Below are 16,759 nucleotides of genomic sequence, written 5' to 3'. Positions count from 1 at the left end.
TAGTTCTCCATCCCCTCACTCTCAATCTAAAGGTGTCCTCAGGTCTAAAATGAGTCTCTTGTAGACAGCAAATAGATGGGTCTTGTTTTTTTATCCATTCTGATACCCTATGTCTTTTGGTTGGCGCATTTAATCCATTTACATTCAGTGTTATTATAGAAAGATACGGGTTTAGAGTCATTGTGATGTCTGTATGTTTTATGCTTGTAGTGATGTGTCTGGTACTTTGTCTCACAGGGTCCCCCTTAGGATCTCTTGTAGGGCTGGTTTAGTGGTGACAAATTCCTTCAGTTTTTGTTTGTTTGGGAAGACCTTTATCTCTCCTTCTATTCTAAATGACAGACTTGCTGGATAAAGGATTCTCGGCTGCATATTTTTCTGTCTAGCACACTGAAAATCTCGTGCCAATCCTTTCTGGCCTGCCAAGTTTCAAAAGAGAGATCAGTCACGAGTCTTATAGGTCTCCCTTTATATGTGAGGGCACCTTTACCCCTTGCTGCTTTCAGAATTTTCTCTTTATCCTTGTGTTTTGCCAGTTTCACTATGATATGTCATGCAGAAGATCGATTCAAGTTATGTCTGAAGGGAGTTCTTTGTGACTCTTGGAGTTCAGTGCCTTTTTCCTTCCCCACTTCAGGGAAGTTCTCAGCTATAATTTCTTCAAGTACCCCTTCAGCACCTTTCCCTCTCTCTTCCTCCTCTGGGATACCAATTATGCGTATATTATTTCTTTTTAGTGTATCACTTAGTTCTCTAATTTTCCCCTCATGCTCCTGGATTTTTTTATCTCTCTTTTTCTCAGCTTCCTCTTTTTCCATAACTTTATCTTCTAGTTCACCTATTCTCTCCTCTGCCTCTTCAATCCGAGCCATGGTGGTTTCCATTTTGTTATGCATTTCGTTTAAAGCGTTTTTCAGCTCCTCGTGACTGTTCCTTAGTCCCTTGATCTCTGTAGCAAGAGATTCTCTGCTGTCAGCTATACTGTTTTCAAGCCCAGCGATTAATTTTATGACTATTATTCTAAATTCACTTTCTGTTATATTATTTAAACCCTTTTTGATCAGCTCATTAGCTGTTGTTATTTCCTGGAGATTCTTCTGAGGGGAATTCTTCCGCTTGGTCATTTTGGATAGTCCCTGGCGTGGTGAGGACCTGCAGGGCACTTCCCCTGTGCTGTGGTGTATAACTGGAGTTGGTGGGCGGAGCCGCAGTCAGACCTAATGTCTGCCCCCAGCCCACCGCTGGGGCCACAGTCAGACTGGTGTGTGCCTTCTCTTCCCCTCTCCTAGGGGCGGGATTCACTGTGGGGTGGCGTGGCCCGTCTGGGCTACTTGCACACTGCCAGGCTTGTGATGCTGGGGATCTGCCATATTAGCTGGGGTGGGTAGGCAAGGTGCAAAGGGGCAGGAGGGGCAGGCTTAGCTTGCTTCTCCTTAGGTGATCCACTTCAGGAGGGGCCCTGTGGCAGCGGGAGGGAGTCAGATCCGCTGCCGGAGGTTTGGCTCCGCAGAAGCACAGAGTTGGGTGTTTGCTCGGAGGGAGCAAGTTCCCTGGCAGGAACTGGTTCCCTTTGGGATTTTGGCTGGGGGATGGGCAAGGGAGATGGCGCTGGCGAGCGCCTTTGTTCCCCACCAAACTGAGCTCTGTCGTCCGGGGGCTCAGCAGCTCTCCCTCCTTTTGTCCTCCAGCTTTCCTGCTTTCCGAGCAGAGCTGTTTACTTATGACCTCCCAGAAGCTAATTTGCGCTTGCTGTGGGAACACAGTCCGTCAGGCCCCTCTGCTTTTTGCAAGCCAGACTCGGGGGCTCTGCTTGGCCGGCGAGCCGCCCCTCCATCCCGGCTCCCGCCCGCCAGTCTGTGGAGCGCGCACCGCCTTGCCGCCCTTCCTACCCTCTTCCGTGGGCCTCTTGTCTGCGCTTGGCTCCGGAGACTCCGTTCTGATAATCCTCTCATTGTTTAATTTTTATACTCTGCTGTCTGTACAATTACTTGGGTATCTTGGATTACAATGGAACATATCATACTTTTCTTCTATTAAAATTCAGTAGTTTTTCACTTAAGGGGAAGTTATCAGAAATGAATTAAAGTAATTAAGCAGGAAATGGGTTTGTTTATCAGTTTGTGAAATCTAGCTCTGTGAAATATCCCCCATCTCCTTCTCTCCCAGCCAGATCTGCAGGTATGTGGGAGATGGTTCCCACCTTTAGAATAATGTTTGGATTATCTCTTTAACATCTCTCTCTGATAAAAATTCTTTTAAGACACTGCAATTGTCCTGCCATCATTGGGCATCATTTTGTTGGTGACACCAACAATAGAAAAGACAGGACCTGAATTACAAGGAGGACTAGTTTGTGATGGCAAGGCTTTTCTGTTTCATTTTACAAGCAAAAAAAATACTCGTTCAAGTCTAAAAGGAGATATGTGGGATCTCTGGACAGGGTAATAACCTTGATGCCTAATTATCAAACTGAGGCTCTTTATTTTTCAATTTTTATTAAAGGTTGCAAGGAAAGAAAAAAAATAAGTGGGGAAAAAAGGTCCCCTAGTGGCTGCCCTCTTCATCTCTTCTGTTGGCCAAAACCATCCAGCTCTGGCCTCAAATTTGCACTTAGCACTTAGCAAAATAAAAGCCCTGCCATTCACTGGATCCACTCTCCCAAAAAGGCAGTTTGAGGCTCATCCCTTGTTAATTGAGTCTGACATTTAAAGATAGCGGCACTCATCATAGCCATTATCCAAGTATTTCTTTCAATCACACATGACATTCTCCCCGAGAGGATTCTGCTAAATGAGATTTTCTCCATCTTGTTACGTTTTGAGCATCTCGTGTAGATTGGCCCTCCATGCAAATGCCAGCCAAGTTGACCCACCTTTTTAATCTGTCACTGCAGTCACTCAATGAATTCTTAAAGCATCATCTCTGTGCCATGCATTGTAATAGGTAGCAGAGTATGGCCTTTGCCCAGTCTTGCACAGAACTTACAATCTAGTAAGGGAAGCCTACGGTGAGCAGGTATAGACATAAAAATGTAACTCTATGTTGCCTGGGAGCACGTGACTTGGTCTGCAGAAGGCAGAGACAAGCTTCCTAGAAAGGGTGAGAACCTTTCTAGGAGTTAGGGTCCAGTTAAAGAGACTGAAGAGGGTAAGATGGCTTCAGGCCAAGAGAATAGTCTGTTTGAAGGACAGAAGGACAGAAGCAAGAGAGCGCCTGGAGACAGAGTATCCATAGAACTGAAGAAGGACTAAGATATGGGAAGAAATGAGAGTGAAAGGTTATGTAGGGCAAGATCACAAAGGAATTCGAGCACCAGAATAAAGTGTCAGGATGTCCCTAAGGACAATGGGGCATCCCCAAAGGGTTTGAAGCAGAGCCATGTAATGAACAAACTTGGATTTTTGAAGGGTTACTCTGGTTCCAGGGTGAACAAGGGAATGTGAAGGACAATATTAGAGACCTGGGAACCTCTCCCATGGTTCTTAGGTCTGCCCCTCCCCCCTCAGGACCTGGCTCAAAGATGAGGAGTTTTGTATCAATGATGAAGTAAGTGCTGCCCAAGGAGACATGTAAGAAAGTGAGGGAAGGAAGACCTGGAAGGGGAGGAGGCCACGCAAGGGGACAGCCTCTGGCAGAGTCCCCACGGCAACCTGATCTCGAAATTCCATGTCAGTGTTTGACCAGCCTCAAGACAAGGCAGCTGGGCTTTCATGCCTCTACCAGCTGGTCATCCGGTGGTGGTGGCCCCTCCTCAGGCACTGCCCGCTCTCCTCCTCTGCAAGTGACACAGCTCCAGGAGGCCAAGGGCGGTCTTCTGAAGACAGCTCACAAGCACAAGCCATAAGATAGTAGGAAGAAGCTGGAGAGACAGCCAGAGCGGAAGTGAGAGAGAAGGGTGATTTTGGCAGTGGAGAGGGAGAGAAAAAGGCACCTGTAAAAGACATGAAAAGATGTGTGGGAGATGTCAGAATATAGGGATTGTGTTAGTAATTAAATAGTCTATATATTTTTTAACTTTTATTAACAAGTATTGTGTATTCTTCTAAACGGTAGTAAGATGAAAAAATAATATGTAACAATTTATGTTTCAATAATTAAGAACAGTTATTTATGAAAGAGAGTTGCTCTAGTGAGCAGAATCTAAGGCTTCTTTATGAAATAATTAAAACAAAATAACACCATTACTGGCAGTGCTAGCCAGTTTTTTAAGGGTGATGTAGCAACAAGGTATAAATACTTACCAATTCAAAGAAAGAGAGGAAACCAAGAGTATAAACCTTAGAGCAAATCAGTGCTAAAGAGACGAACATATAAATTGGTATTTTTTCCCATGATTTTGCATGTGTCATAAGCAGGATGCTGCTTTTTGGATGAGCTCTGAACAGTAGATTCAGTCAGGCTGCCCAACAGGGTTTAAAAGGTGAGCTGGACTTCTCTTCTACATGCTTTTGGCTAATATCTCAGAGTTGATTTAATGAAAGGAAGACAACATATTCATTTTTCTGAAAGCCTGTTTGGTTGGATGCCCTGGGGAAAAGCAAACAGATGAATTAAGAAATTAGTTTCATTAGCTGATATTAAAATTCTGCTATTTCACGGAAATATTTCATTGGCTTTCAAGTCAATTTCACTAATGGAGAGACTAGCTAGAAGAACATGTAGGAAAACACAGTGTACTGTTATAATTCAGTAATTTCCTCTACAACTCCTTGGAGAAATGCACATCTAGAAAATGGAATTCTTATTTAACATTCTCAGAATTACACTCAAATAACTTCAAAAACAGGTTTATCGATGAGCTCTTTACCTAATGTATATTTTACAAACATAAGCCGCATTGCCATTCTGGAAAAAAAAAAAAATCCTGTGTTTTTAGGAACCAGTAACATTTCTCTAAAAACAGGAAATGGAGTTCCAGGAGGAACTAGCTCAATAATTAGGTAGTTCATGTTGCCTAGCAAAAAGACATACAGTGTTGAATGAGATTAGATGTTTTATTTATTTATCCACAGCGGTCATACATATCATTACTTTCTTTTAGGCTTTATTTCATTTGGGGGGCAAAAGCACTTACAAAATGTAACATAATGAGTTTTTGGTTAACCTTCCTTGAAAATGGGAAGACAGGGGCACCTGGGTGACTGAGGTTGAGCGACCGACTTTGGCTCAGCTCATTATCTCTCGGGTCATGAGTTCAAGCCCGACATCTGCTTGCTGCTGTCAGCACAGAGCCCTATTTGGATCCCCTGTCCCCCGCTCTGCCCTTCCCCCACTTGTGCTCTTTCAAAACTAAATAAACATTTAGGGGCACCTGGGTGGCTCAGTCCATTAAACTTCCTACTCTTGGTTTCAGCTCAAGTCATATCTCACTGTTTGGGATTTGGAGCCCCTCATCAGGCTCTGTGCTGACAGCTCAGAGCCTGGAGCCTGCCTCAGATTCTTTGTCTCCCTCTCTCTCTGTGCCCCTCCCCCACTCATGCTCTGTCTCTCTCTTTCTCAAAAATAAACAAATATTTAAAAAATGATAAACCGGGGCGCCTGGGTGGCGCAGTCGGTTAAGCGTCCGACTTCAGCCAGGTCACGATCTCGCGGTCCGGGAGTTCGAGCCCCGCGTCGGGCTCTGGGCTGATGGCTCAGAGCCTGGAGCCTGTTTCCGATTCTGTGTCTCCCTCTCTCTCTGCCCCTCGCCCGTTCATGCTCTGTCTCTCTCTGTCCCAAAAATAAATAAACATTGAAAAAAAATTAAAAAAAAATAAAATAAAATAAAAAATGATAAACCAATAAACAAACATTAAAAAAAAGAAAATGGGAGACATTCCCTTTTGGTGTTCGATATAATTGGGCTGTTACAGTTATATAGGCTCTTAACAGACCCTGAAGGTGTTACCTTGAGTCTCCTTGTGTAACAATGACTGGATTTAAAAGTTTATAGTTCAGCCATTGACCTGAGCTCTGAAGTAGAGGTGAATGGGGCTTGAGGGGCTGGAAGCACTTTGGCATAAATTCAACAGGTACATAGGAAGTGAGGACAGAAGAGTGTAAGCAATTAACAGCAACCTTAGTTCCTATCACAGGCTTTTGTTTCTTTTTGTTGTCTTTCCCCGCCTGTCTGGTTCTCTGTGATTTATTTTGAGAAGGTCCATGAATAGAACATTAATTGCTTTCGCTCACTGAGAAAAATTGAGGTGTATCCTCACCATGAAAACCAGCTGGCTCTGGCATGGAAAAAATCAGCTATCTAATAACTTTGTCTATTAGGTACTAAATACTCAGTTTTTTGGTTTTTTTTTTTTTTTTTTTTGTTTTTTTTTTTTTTAGGTAAATAGTTGATTGAGTGCCAACTGCCATAAACCCCAGGAACTACTAATGTTAGAAAGCCGGTTTTATCTTAAATTTGTATAAAGCAAACCTAGGTAAAAATTCCTGGTGATTTACCTGATCAGAAACTTCACTGACACCTGTATATCCCCTTATTTGCTCTCTGCCAGCTACTTGTTTCATTTTCCTTAATTATCAAATGACAAAATACCCTCATTACTCTTAAGTCACTAATTTAACCGTCACTCATCTTGTGTATCAGGATTTGCTCCCAACCACAGGCCATCATACATGACCTTCTCTTTCCTACCCTGGTGCAACATATTTTTCTATATATGCCCTTACCTTTACCTTCTTCCCTCCCGAGCTCAAAGGCTGAACACCATTCCTTCCTTCTCTTCAAGCACATCTGTACCTCATCACCCTTCTGCCTATAAGATTGGGAAAAAATGTGGAAAAAAAGGCTCACACATCATTTCTTTTACTGCACTATTTTAGGCAAATTTTTCTCTACATCAAAATTGATCTTGGGGCGCCTGGGTGGCTCCGTTGGTTAAGCGTCTAACTTCGGCTCAGGTCACGATCTCGTGGTCCGTGAGTTCGAGCCCCGCGTCAGGCTCTGTGCTGACAGCTCAGAGCCTAGAGCCTGCTTCCGATCTGTTCTCCCTCTCTCTCTGCCCCTCCCCTGCTCATGCTCGCTCACTCTCTCTCTCTCTCTCAAAAATAACCATTAAAAATTAAAAACAAAAAACAAAAACCTGATCTCTCCTTGGATAGTACTAGAGACATCCAGAATTATTTTAACCCTAATTTTTCTACGTGTACATTTCTGCATTGGTCATTCTATAGCCCTCTATCTATCATTTTTTTCCATAGCAGATTACATTTTCCTTATTTACAAGTGAGGTTTCTTTTGCTGTATTTCTTTTAACTCAGATATTCCCTGGGGACATGGAAAGATAACAGAAGTCTATTAATCTTATTAACTTTTGGATTTTCTCAAGGTTTAGGGTCAACATGTCTCCTTTTCTTGCCTACCTCTGCTTCTGAGGCCACCTCATTCACACTCACCAATTCAGTTATTATCTGCCCATGGCCCAGAGATTTTTATCTCCAGCCTAAGGCTCTCTTCTGAACCTCTCTCTATGTACACAATGGTTACTTACACATGCACTGGCTTATTTGATACATAATTTGTTATCCGTAAGTGTTTGAATAAATGAACAAATCAGTTACATATAAATTCCACTGCAGGAGGGTGAGGCAAGAGATATAACACATTTCATGTACTCAAAATCCTAGACCTAGCTCACCTTCTGTCTGAAGTTATACAATTTTTATTTTTATTTTGATGTTTGTTACTTCCACAGATTCAGGAATGTTTTCCCCCAAAACAGTAGTTTTTCACTGTAGATTTTATGTGTTGTATTATTTACTTTCTGCTATGGAGTACAACAAAATCTTATTATGGATTTAGATTTGCCTTTCCTCCTGCCATACTTCTTGCACTGTTGGGAAAATGAATAAAGTTTTACACCGTAGGATCGCCGATGGGACTAAAACAAGCTCTGGTCTCTAGCTTGGAGACCCCTCTTCCGGGTTCTTGCCCCGTGTGCCTCGTGTGTGAAAACCCCCACAGATATGGAAACTGACCACTATAAATTACCCTTCCCCCCTTCATTTGGAGCTCAGATCTTTGGGGAAACGGTTTCTTCTGAGCCTGCCATGTTAAATAAATCTCCGACCCACCGAGATCTTCGAGTGCCACTTGGTTTTTCCGCCAGCGTTCCAGCCGGTTCCATAACAGCACCGCTATCCATGGACTTCCTGAGTGCTTATACACTCGTGATATTCCTTCCAATGACCTTCCAAATGAGGAATTGCTTTATAGCAAGAGAAAGAAAGCAGTGAGTCAATGTACATAGGATTCACTAGTCTGAGTATACACTCTAATTCATATACATATGAATTAGATGGTACATATAGAAAATGTACCCTTTATAGGATGATGGCTTCATTTATTGAAAACTCTGTTATACTACCAGCTGGGAGACCATACCTTATGAGAGTTGGGTGCTATCTTGCAAGATAACGTATGTATGAGCGTTGTTTTTTGTTTTGTTTTTTAGGGTTTTTTTTGTTTTTTGTTTTTGTTTTTGTTTTTTTTTTTTTTTTGCCTACTAGTGGACTCAAGAACCAAGTAAATGAGAGGGAGGATGAGCTTGTCACTATTTTTTTTTTTATTTTAATGAATCGATTAGAAAAATGTGCTTTTGTTCCCTATGACTGTAGTGGCTGCTGGTTTCGATGTTCTAGCCCTCTAGAAATGAAGGCTTTTACACACAAATTGCTTTCCTTGAATTATAAGCTGAGACTGCCACCTGGGTATTTGGGGCTCATTTGGCCTTTGGGTGAACAGATCAAAGTGGGTTTCAGTGTTGGGTCTTACAATGATGGTGTCAAAGAGATAGGGCTGCTATTAGAGAGTGAGGAAGTGAGGAATGAGTGTAGTGCTGAAGTGTTCCCTGCAATGGTCAGAACCCTCAGAGATGGAGGTTCAGACCATCTCACTGGGTAGGAGCCCCGATCATCTGAGATCATAATAGTTTGGAATGAGGACCGGCAGAAAGGAGTCATGCATAGCAACCATTGCCAAGGGACTAGTGGTAAAAACCAGTATCATAATCCTATAGTTTCTACCATACTTCTTTCCTTGCAATAATTTGTATATTTACTGATGCTAACTCTTAAATTCACATTATCTATTAAGTTGATTCTCTTCTTTTCCCACATGCTATCATGCTATATAGTATCTGTTGGAAATGGTCAACTGTCTGGTTGAGGCCAAAGGAGAATATGGAAACAGGATCATGACAAAGCCACCAGAACTAACCTCAACTAGATCTGGATGCAGTAAATGAGATTTTATCTTTTCTCCCTTTGGAAAGAGTACATTTTTAGAAATGAGGGGGTAATTGTGTTGTACAACCTAGGAGCAATTTCATAGTTTGGGATGGGAGGTAGAGTGTTAAGCAGCTAAAGTAGTAGAGGGTGGAGGATATCTGTGCTTCAAGTTAACGTACAAAATAATATTAGTTTCAGGAATAGAATTTAGTGATTCATCACTTACACATAGCACCCACTACTCCTCAAACCAAGTGCCCTCCTTAGTGCCCATCGCTCATTTAGCCCATCTCCCCCACCCTCTAGTAACCCTCAGCTTGCTCTCTATGGTTAAGAGTCTGTTTTCTGGTGTGCCTCTCTTTTTTCATCTGTTTTGTTTCTTAAATTCCATGTATGAGACTGGACCACTTTCTTATGCCATACGCAAAAAATAAATTCAGAATGGATGAAAGGCCTGAATGTGAGACAGGAAACCATTAAAATCCTAGAGGATAACACAGGTAGTAACCTCTCTGACATCGGCCATAACAACTTCTTACTAGACATGTCTCTTGAGGCAAGGGAAACAAAAGCAAAAATAAACTATTGGGACTTCATCAAGGTAAAAACTTCTGCACAGAGAAGGAAACAATCAACAAAACTAAAAGGGAGCCTACAGAATGGGAGAAGATATTTGGAAATGATATGCCTGATGAAGGGTTAGTATCCACAATATAGGAAGAGCTTATAAAACTCAACACCCAAAAAACAAAGTATCTATTTCTACTTAGAATTTTAAAAGGCTTGATGCTCAGTTATATAGCATTCTTGACAGCTGAGAGGCATTCACCTGACTTAGGTGACAGGCCAGTCACACTTGCTTGGTCTGCATTGGAGTCCGGTGATAGAAATGCAAAGCCACTACAACCAGTGAAGAATACATTTTGCAATCTGAGCAGCAAGTTTTAGAGGCGACCATAGTCCTCCGTTTTCAGTGGCAGTGAAAGTGCCATTCCTTCTAGATGCATCTGTGCCAAGGTGTGGCGCTGCCACTCTCTTCCTGCCCTTGTATTCTGAGCTCACTTCTCCTGCCCTTATGGCAACTCTGGAAGCTGCCTAATATATTTTTGTTCAATAAACGATCTTTCTGCTTACGTCATGCAGAGTCACTTTCTGTTTCTTCCAGCTGAGAAGACTGAGTTGTGCGCTGAGGACACCCACAAGCAGCATATTGAACCTCCTTCTCTGAGAGTCGAACGTTCCAAACCCACACGCATGTGGGATGTAGGCTATGTCTCCAAAGGATGCCTAGGACCCAACGCACTAAAAAGCCTCCAGAAAGAGCCGCTCGGTTGTGTGAAAACATCATCTATATACAGCTGTTTATCCTTGGTAGTGGAGTGAGGTTAATCCTGTGGTCATCCCAACTACATGAGTCACAGAGACTGTCTCAATGTTCTGAGTCATAGGAAACCTCAGGTGGGCTGTGAAGGCCCAGGAAATGTTTGTGGTATTCTCATCCTGATGTCGCAATAGAAATATGATCTACAAATACTGCCTGCTCGCCTCAAAATACTGAAAAGACATTAACATAAACTTTTTTTTTTTAATTTTTTTTTCAGCGTTTATTTTTGGGACAGAGAGAGACAGAGCATGAACGGGGGAGGGGCAGAGAGAGAGGGAGACACAAAATCGGAAACAGGCTCCAGGCTCTGAGCCATCAGCCCAGAGCCCGACGCGGGGCTCGAACTCACGGACCGCGAGATCGTGACCTGGCTGAAGTCGGACGCTTAACCGACTGCGCCACCCAGGCGCCCCTAACATAAACTTTTTAAAAAGCAAATGAGTGAACTAAAGTGGGGGCAAATAGAAGGAAGTGAGATCGAAAAATATGTGGTTGTTATTTCATTCACAAAGGTAAAAATGATTGAAGGGTGAGTAGGATTTTTTCTGATGCCTTAGAGTGGAAATCAACAAGGAGCTTATTACACAAAAATGAAGAGAAAAGGCAAGTTTCCCAAACAACAACAACAACAACAAAAATGGATGATTCTTTTCCTGAGCAGCTTGTGAGATCATTAGCTAACACCAGGCTTGGCTAAAACAGGCAATTTGAATTATCTAATTGTTTATTGGAAAAAAAGTCAGGTAGAGAATGCTTATCTTTTTAATATGAAAAACATGCGGCTATTCAGAATTCTCATGAATAGGGACGATCTCTTAGAAAATGTAACCATGGAAAGCAAATCAGATGACAGAGGTGAAAATAGGGAGGGTTGATGGTCTTAGATGAACAAAAGCAGTTTTAGAGTGAATTGAACCTGTAGGGTGAAGTTTCAGCATTGAAAGGAGAACTCTGGCATAGCCAGAGAGGAAAAGCCAGCACTTAAAAAAAAAATTACACACACACACACACAGAAACACACACACACACACACACACACACACACACACACACACACACACACAGAAAGATATATTGTGAATTTCTTTCTGAAGATAGTTTCACTGAACCAAGGCTCTTCTTGGCTGTTGAGCTGTAGAAGATAATTATATGAAAAGTGCAAATAAGGACATACTACTGTGGATGAGCATTATACTTCATAACAGTGCTTTGTAATACTTTTTAAATCATTTTTAAAAGAGTTTATAGGGGCGCCTGGGTGGCTCAGTCGGTTAAGCGTCCGACTTCGGCTCAGGTCATGATCTCGCGGTTCGTGGGTTCAAACCCCGCATCAGGCTCTGTGCTGACAGCTCAGAGCCTGGAGCCTGTTTCCGATTCTGTGTCTCCCTCTCTCTCTGCCCCTCCCCCGTTCATGCTCTGTCTCTCTCTGTCTCAAAAATAAATAAACATTAAAAAAAAATTTTTAAAAATAAATAAATAAAAGAGTTTATAGTTTCCAGGATTAAGGTTGTGGTGTGGTTCAGTGAGCAAAAGTTTGGTATTTGCCAGGTCTGGATTCAAATCTCAACTCTGTCGCTGTATGTTTGCCAGGGCGGCTGGAACAAAGCACCACAGGCACGATGGCAGACACCAGAAATTTACTTCTCACAGTTCTGGAGGCTGGAAATCTGAGATCAAGGTGTTGGCAGGGTTGCATCCTTCTGAGGACCACGACAGAAAGCTCTGTTCCAGGCCTCTCTTCTTAACTTGTAGATGGCTGTGTTCTCCCTGTCCTCTCATCATGTTCCCTCTGTACGTGCCTGCGTCCAAATTTCCTTTTTTTTTTTTTTTTTAATGTTTTATTTATTTTTGAGAAGGGGAAAGGGGGCAGAGAGAGAGGGGACAGAAGATCTGAAGCTGGCTCTGTGCTGACAGCAGACAGCCTGATGCTGGGCTTGAACTCACCAACCGTGAGCTCAAGACCCGAGCCAAAGTCAGACACTTAACTGACTGAGCCACCAGGCACCCCCCAAAATTTCCTCTTCTGATAAGGACACCAGTCTGATTGGATTAGGACCTACCCTGATGACTTCATTTTAATTGAATTACCTTTTTAAAGGCTCTATTTCCAAATAACAGTCACATTCTGAGATAGGATTAGGGGGTTAAGACTTCAACATGAACTTTAGAGGAGACGCAAATTCAGCCTATAACTGTCGCTTACTGTGACTTTCTTAGATAAGTGAATCTTTTTTTTTTTTTTTTTAATTTTTTAATGTTTCATGTTTTGGGAGAGAGAGAGACAGAGGCATGAGCAGGGAGGGGCAGAGAGAGAGGGAGACATAGAATCTGAAGCAGGCTCCAGGCTCCGAGCTGTCAGCACAGAGCCCAACCCGGGGTTTGAACTCATGAACCATGAGATCATTACCTAAGCCAAAGTCGGAGGCTTAACCGACTGAGCCACCCAGGCACCCAGATAAGTCAATTCTTCTGAGAGATTTTCCTAATCTTTAAAATAGGGACAAAAGGGATAAATCTTGTAAGATGAGTGGTAAACCACCAACAACCAAGGCTGGCACACAATAAAGATTAAAAAAAAGTCAGCAGATATTATTTCTATTGTTGTGATAAAGTACAGCAGGAGCACAGAAAAGGAAACCCTCAAAATTTAGAAATTCCATTACTCCAGCATGTCAGTGAATTTAGAAAGATCTCTGTGCTCCACAGAACTTTTCTCTGACCTTCCCAGTCAGGGGTGTCTTTGAACACATGTCAGCTCCTTTCTCTTTCCTGACCCACCCAGCTTGTCAGTATCTCTTACTCAGCCAAGAAAATAGGCATCTGGCTAGGGGAAAAAAAGCCTGGTTTTCTGCCCAGATACTGTTTCAGGTGGAAAAACAACAAACAAAAAAGGAAGTGAACAGGGAGAGTTAGAGTACACTAGATTCTTGGATACCTGCAACCTACTTTTCTAATCACTTTTAAACCAACTTTCAGAGGGCCCAGCCAGTTAGAGGTAAAGCTGAGCAAAGCCAGCAGAGGGCAGCAAAGTGCCAGGTAGTTGGGCCTGAAGAGCGACTCTGAGGTACAGGAGGTGTGGGAGCCATCTTGGCAGATGGGTTTCCCTCTAGGCCAGTGGTTCCCAAATTTTGCTGCATATTAGAGTCCCAGGGGGAGCTTTATCAATTCCTGATGACCCAGTTAAAGTCCAGACTGACCAATTAAATGAGAATTTCTGGGGCTGAAAGTCAAACATTGGTATTCCTTAAGGAACTAGTTGTCCTAGTGTGTAGTCAAGTTCAGGAGTCACCCATTAGCTCTGAGTGGAACTAATAGAAAGAGGTAGAGGTTGTACTGGAGGGAATCCTGGAGCAAGTGTGCCAGTCTATTAGAAGCCCAAAAGACCAAATTTGGGATTTGAGAAAAGACTGGGACAGAGATGAGTAAAACCATTACTCAGATTATGGCCACCATTCTAGGGAAGAGGGTTTTGACAGTTTCTAAATTGTGGCCAAAGATATTAGTAGTGCTTTGAAGGTAGGTCTTCAAACACTTTGGAATTGTTGGAGTTGCTAACAAATGAGATGACATTCAATAGAGTGCCTTGATTAAACATGGCAAATGCAAAATGAAAACAGACCAGGTTGGTAAGAATACGGAAGAAACAGGGGTGAGTGTTACACACCCAACAGGCAAAGGCAGTGGGTAATAAGAGATCCCTACCCAGGAGCCCTATGTGAGTGACCAAGGAACCCTCCCCACTGACTGGGTCCAGGCTCACCTTCGGGTGTATAAATTACTTGTATGAAGGAGGAATGTGATTTGAAGAAGGTTCGAAGGAGTAATTATGAACCCTGAAGCCTACAGAAAGTACAAAGGGAGGTTGCCAAAGAGTTTTTCTGGAAAGAAACTTTACCGATCATGGAACTAATAGAATACAGAGGAAGGACAAATTTTGACTTTACTCTCCACACATTCGTTCTGCTCTTGAGATGAGTCAGCATATGGACCACAAGAGTCAAACATGTATACGAGGGAGTACAGCTGGGACAAACAGTTGTGACAATTCCGTCTCTTTGTTCAAAGTGTGGCTGCTCCCTCAGTAGGTAATTTGAGGTGGAGGCGATGAGAATTTGTTGGTCAGCCACTTGAAGAAAATGTGTGTGTGTGTGTGTGTGTGTGTGTGTGCTGTGATTTAAATAATATCAGCATCTTGAAACTCTGTTATCCTAGAAGGTTAACAATTTTGGAGTCCTGACCGAACACAGACATGTTTCTTTGAAGCAGTGACTCTCAAAACTCAGTGTGTGTCAGCATTGTTCGAACACAGATAGCCGGGCCCTCAGAGTTACTGGTTCAGAGGGGCTTGTGAACTTTCCTGGCAAGTTACAAGTAATGCCTGTGCTGTCTGTGTGGGGACTACACTTGGGGAACCACTGTTTTAAAGGAAAATCTTCTCATCATTCTATAAAGAGGATAATTCAGGACTGCAGAAACCGATGGAGAATGCTCACCTCTAATTAGCTCAGCGATTTCTACTCACCACACTGGAGTCACCTGGAGAGTGTGGAAAATATTGATGCCCAGGCCCCACCCCAGAGAGTCTGTCCTTCTTGACCTGGCAAGTGGTCTCAGCATCAGGATTTTTAAATCTGCAGGTGATCAAATAGGCAGTCAGGACTGAGAGCCATTAGCTAGCTAGCCAGCGTCCTGGTTCAAGTTGGTCTTATGTCTCCAGATAGCCTCAGAAGTTATGCAGTCAAGGTGATGACTGATCCCAGCTGACATCTGTCAAATGCTTTTTTTTTTTATGGGTCTGCACCGTTTGAAGGTCTTCATGTGGATTATCTTCCTTAAATTTCACAAGAAGAGATGTATTATCCATTACCCCTACAGCAACAGTCTCCAGGGCCTATGGCTCTGCAACAACTTATAAAAATGGTTGAGACTTGGCAAAACTATGTTGGCTCCAAAACACAAAAGGAAAACTGCGAGAGCTGAATTAATATGAATCATTTTCACAATAAGAGAGTGAAACTCTCTTAAATAGTTTTAAAATGGCGACTTCTAGTTAATAAGGTGTATAAGTGCTTTGTAAAATATGCTTTCTATTTTGTAAGGCTTGCGAAGTACCTAGTGCCTACGAATGTCTGCAAGGTGGCCTGCTCACCATCACTTGAAACAATAGGTATTATTAACTCCACTTTATAGATGAGCAATTTGAGGTACAGAGGATTTAAGTAATTTGCTCTAAGTCACAGAGCTGGGTAAGGGATGAAGAAAAGAATTTTAACTCCGAGGCTCTGACTTTGTGAGTCACTGAAAGGAAATGTAACGTACCTACACACGTATCTCCCATACGCACATGACTTTTGAAAAAAATTCCCCAGGGAAGTTGTAAAGGCATTTCAATTGGAGGTTTTTAAAACCCTTTCAGGAAATCTGTGGATCACTGGACTATCTGGCCTGAGTTCCACAGGGCAGACACTCAGGAGGATCCGTGCAGACTGAGTGGGAATGACAGCCTGGGGCTGGACACTGAGGCAGCCCTACTTCAGGGCCACTAATTCATGCATCTTGCTGAACAGCACAGGTCTTGTGTTTTTGTTTTCATTTTTTTTTAATTTTTTAAATGTTTATTAATTTTTGAGAAAGAGAGAGACAGGGTGAGCAGGGAGGAGCAGAGAGAGAGGGAGACACAGAAGGAATTCGAAGCAGGCTCCAAGGCTCTAAGCTGTCAGCGCAGAGAGCAAGGCAGGGCTTGAACCCATAAACCGTGAGATCACGACCTGAGCCAAAGTCAGATGCTTAACCCACTGAGCCACCCAGGCGCCCCTAACAGCACAGGTCTTGTTAAATATTGCCTGAAAAGAAGAGAAAGTTTAAAAAGTATTCAGAAGACACCCTTGGTTCGCTTGAAAATTATAAACTCTAGGGGCGCCTGGGTGGCGCAGTCGGTTAAGCGTCCGACTTCAGCCAGGTCACGATCTCGCGGTCCGTGAGTTCGAGCCCCGCGTCGGGCTCTGGGCCGATGGCTCAGAGCCTGGAGACTGCTTCCGAATCTGTGTCTCCCTCTCTCTCTGCTCCTCCCCCGTTCATGCTCTGTCTCTCTCTCTGTCTCAAAAATAAATAAACGTTAAAAAAATTAAAAAAAAAGAAAATTATAAACTCTTG

Source organism: Herpailurus yagouaroundi, unplaced genomic scaffold, assembly GCF_014898765.1.
Source record: "Herpailurus yagouaroundi ecotype Mexico unplaced genomic scaffold, PumYag 159, whole genome shotgun sequence".
Classification (NCBI taxonomy): Eukaryota; Metazoa; Chordata; class Mammalia; order Carnivora; family Felidae; genus Herpailurus; species Herpailurus yagouaroundi.
Note: the sequence above shows the minus strand (reverse complement) of the source record.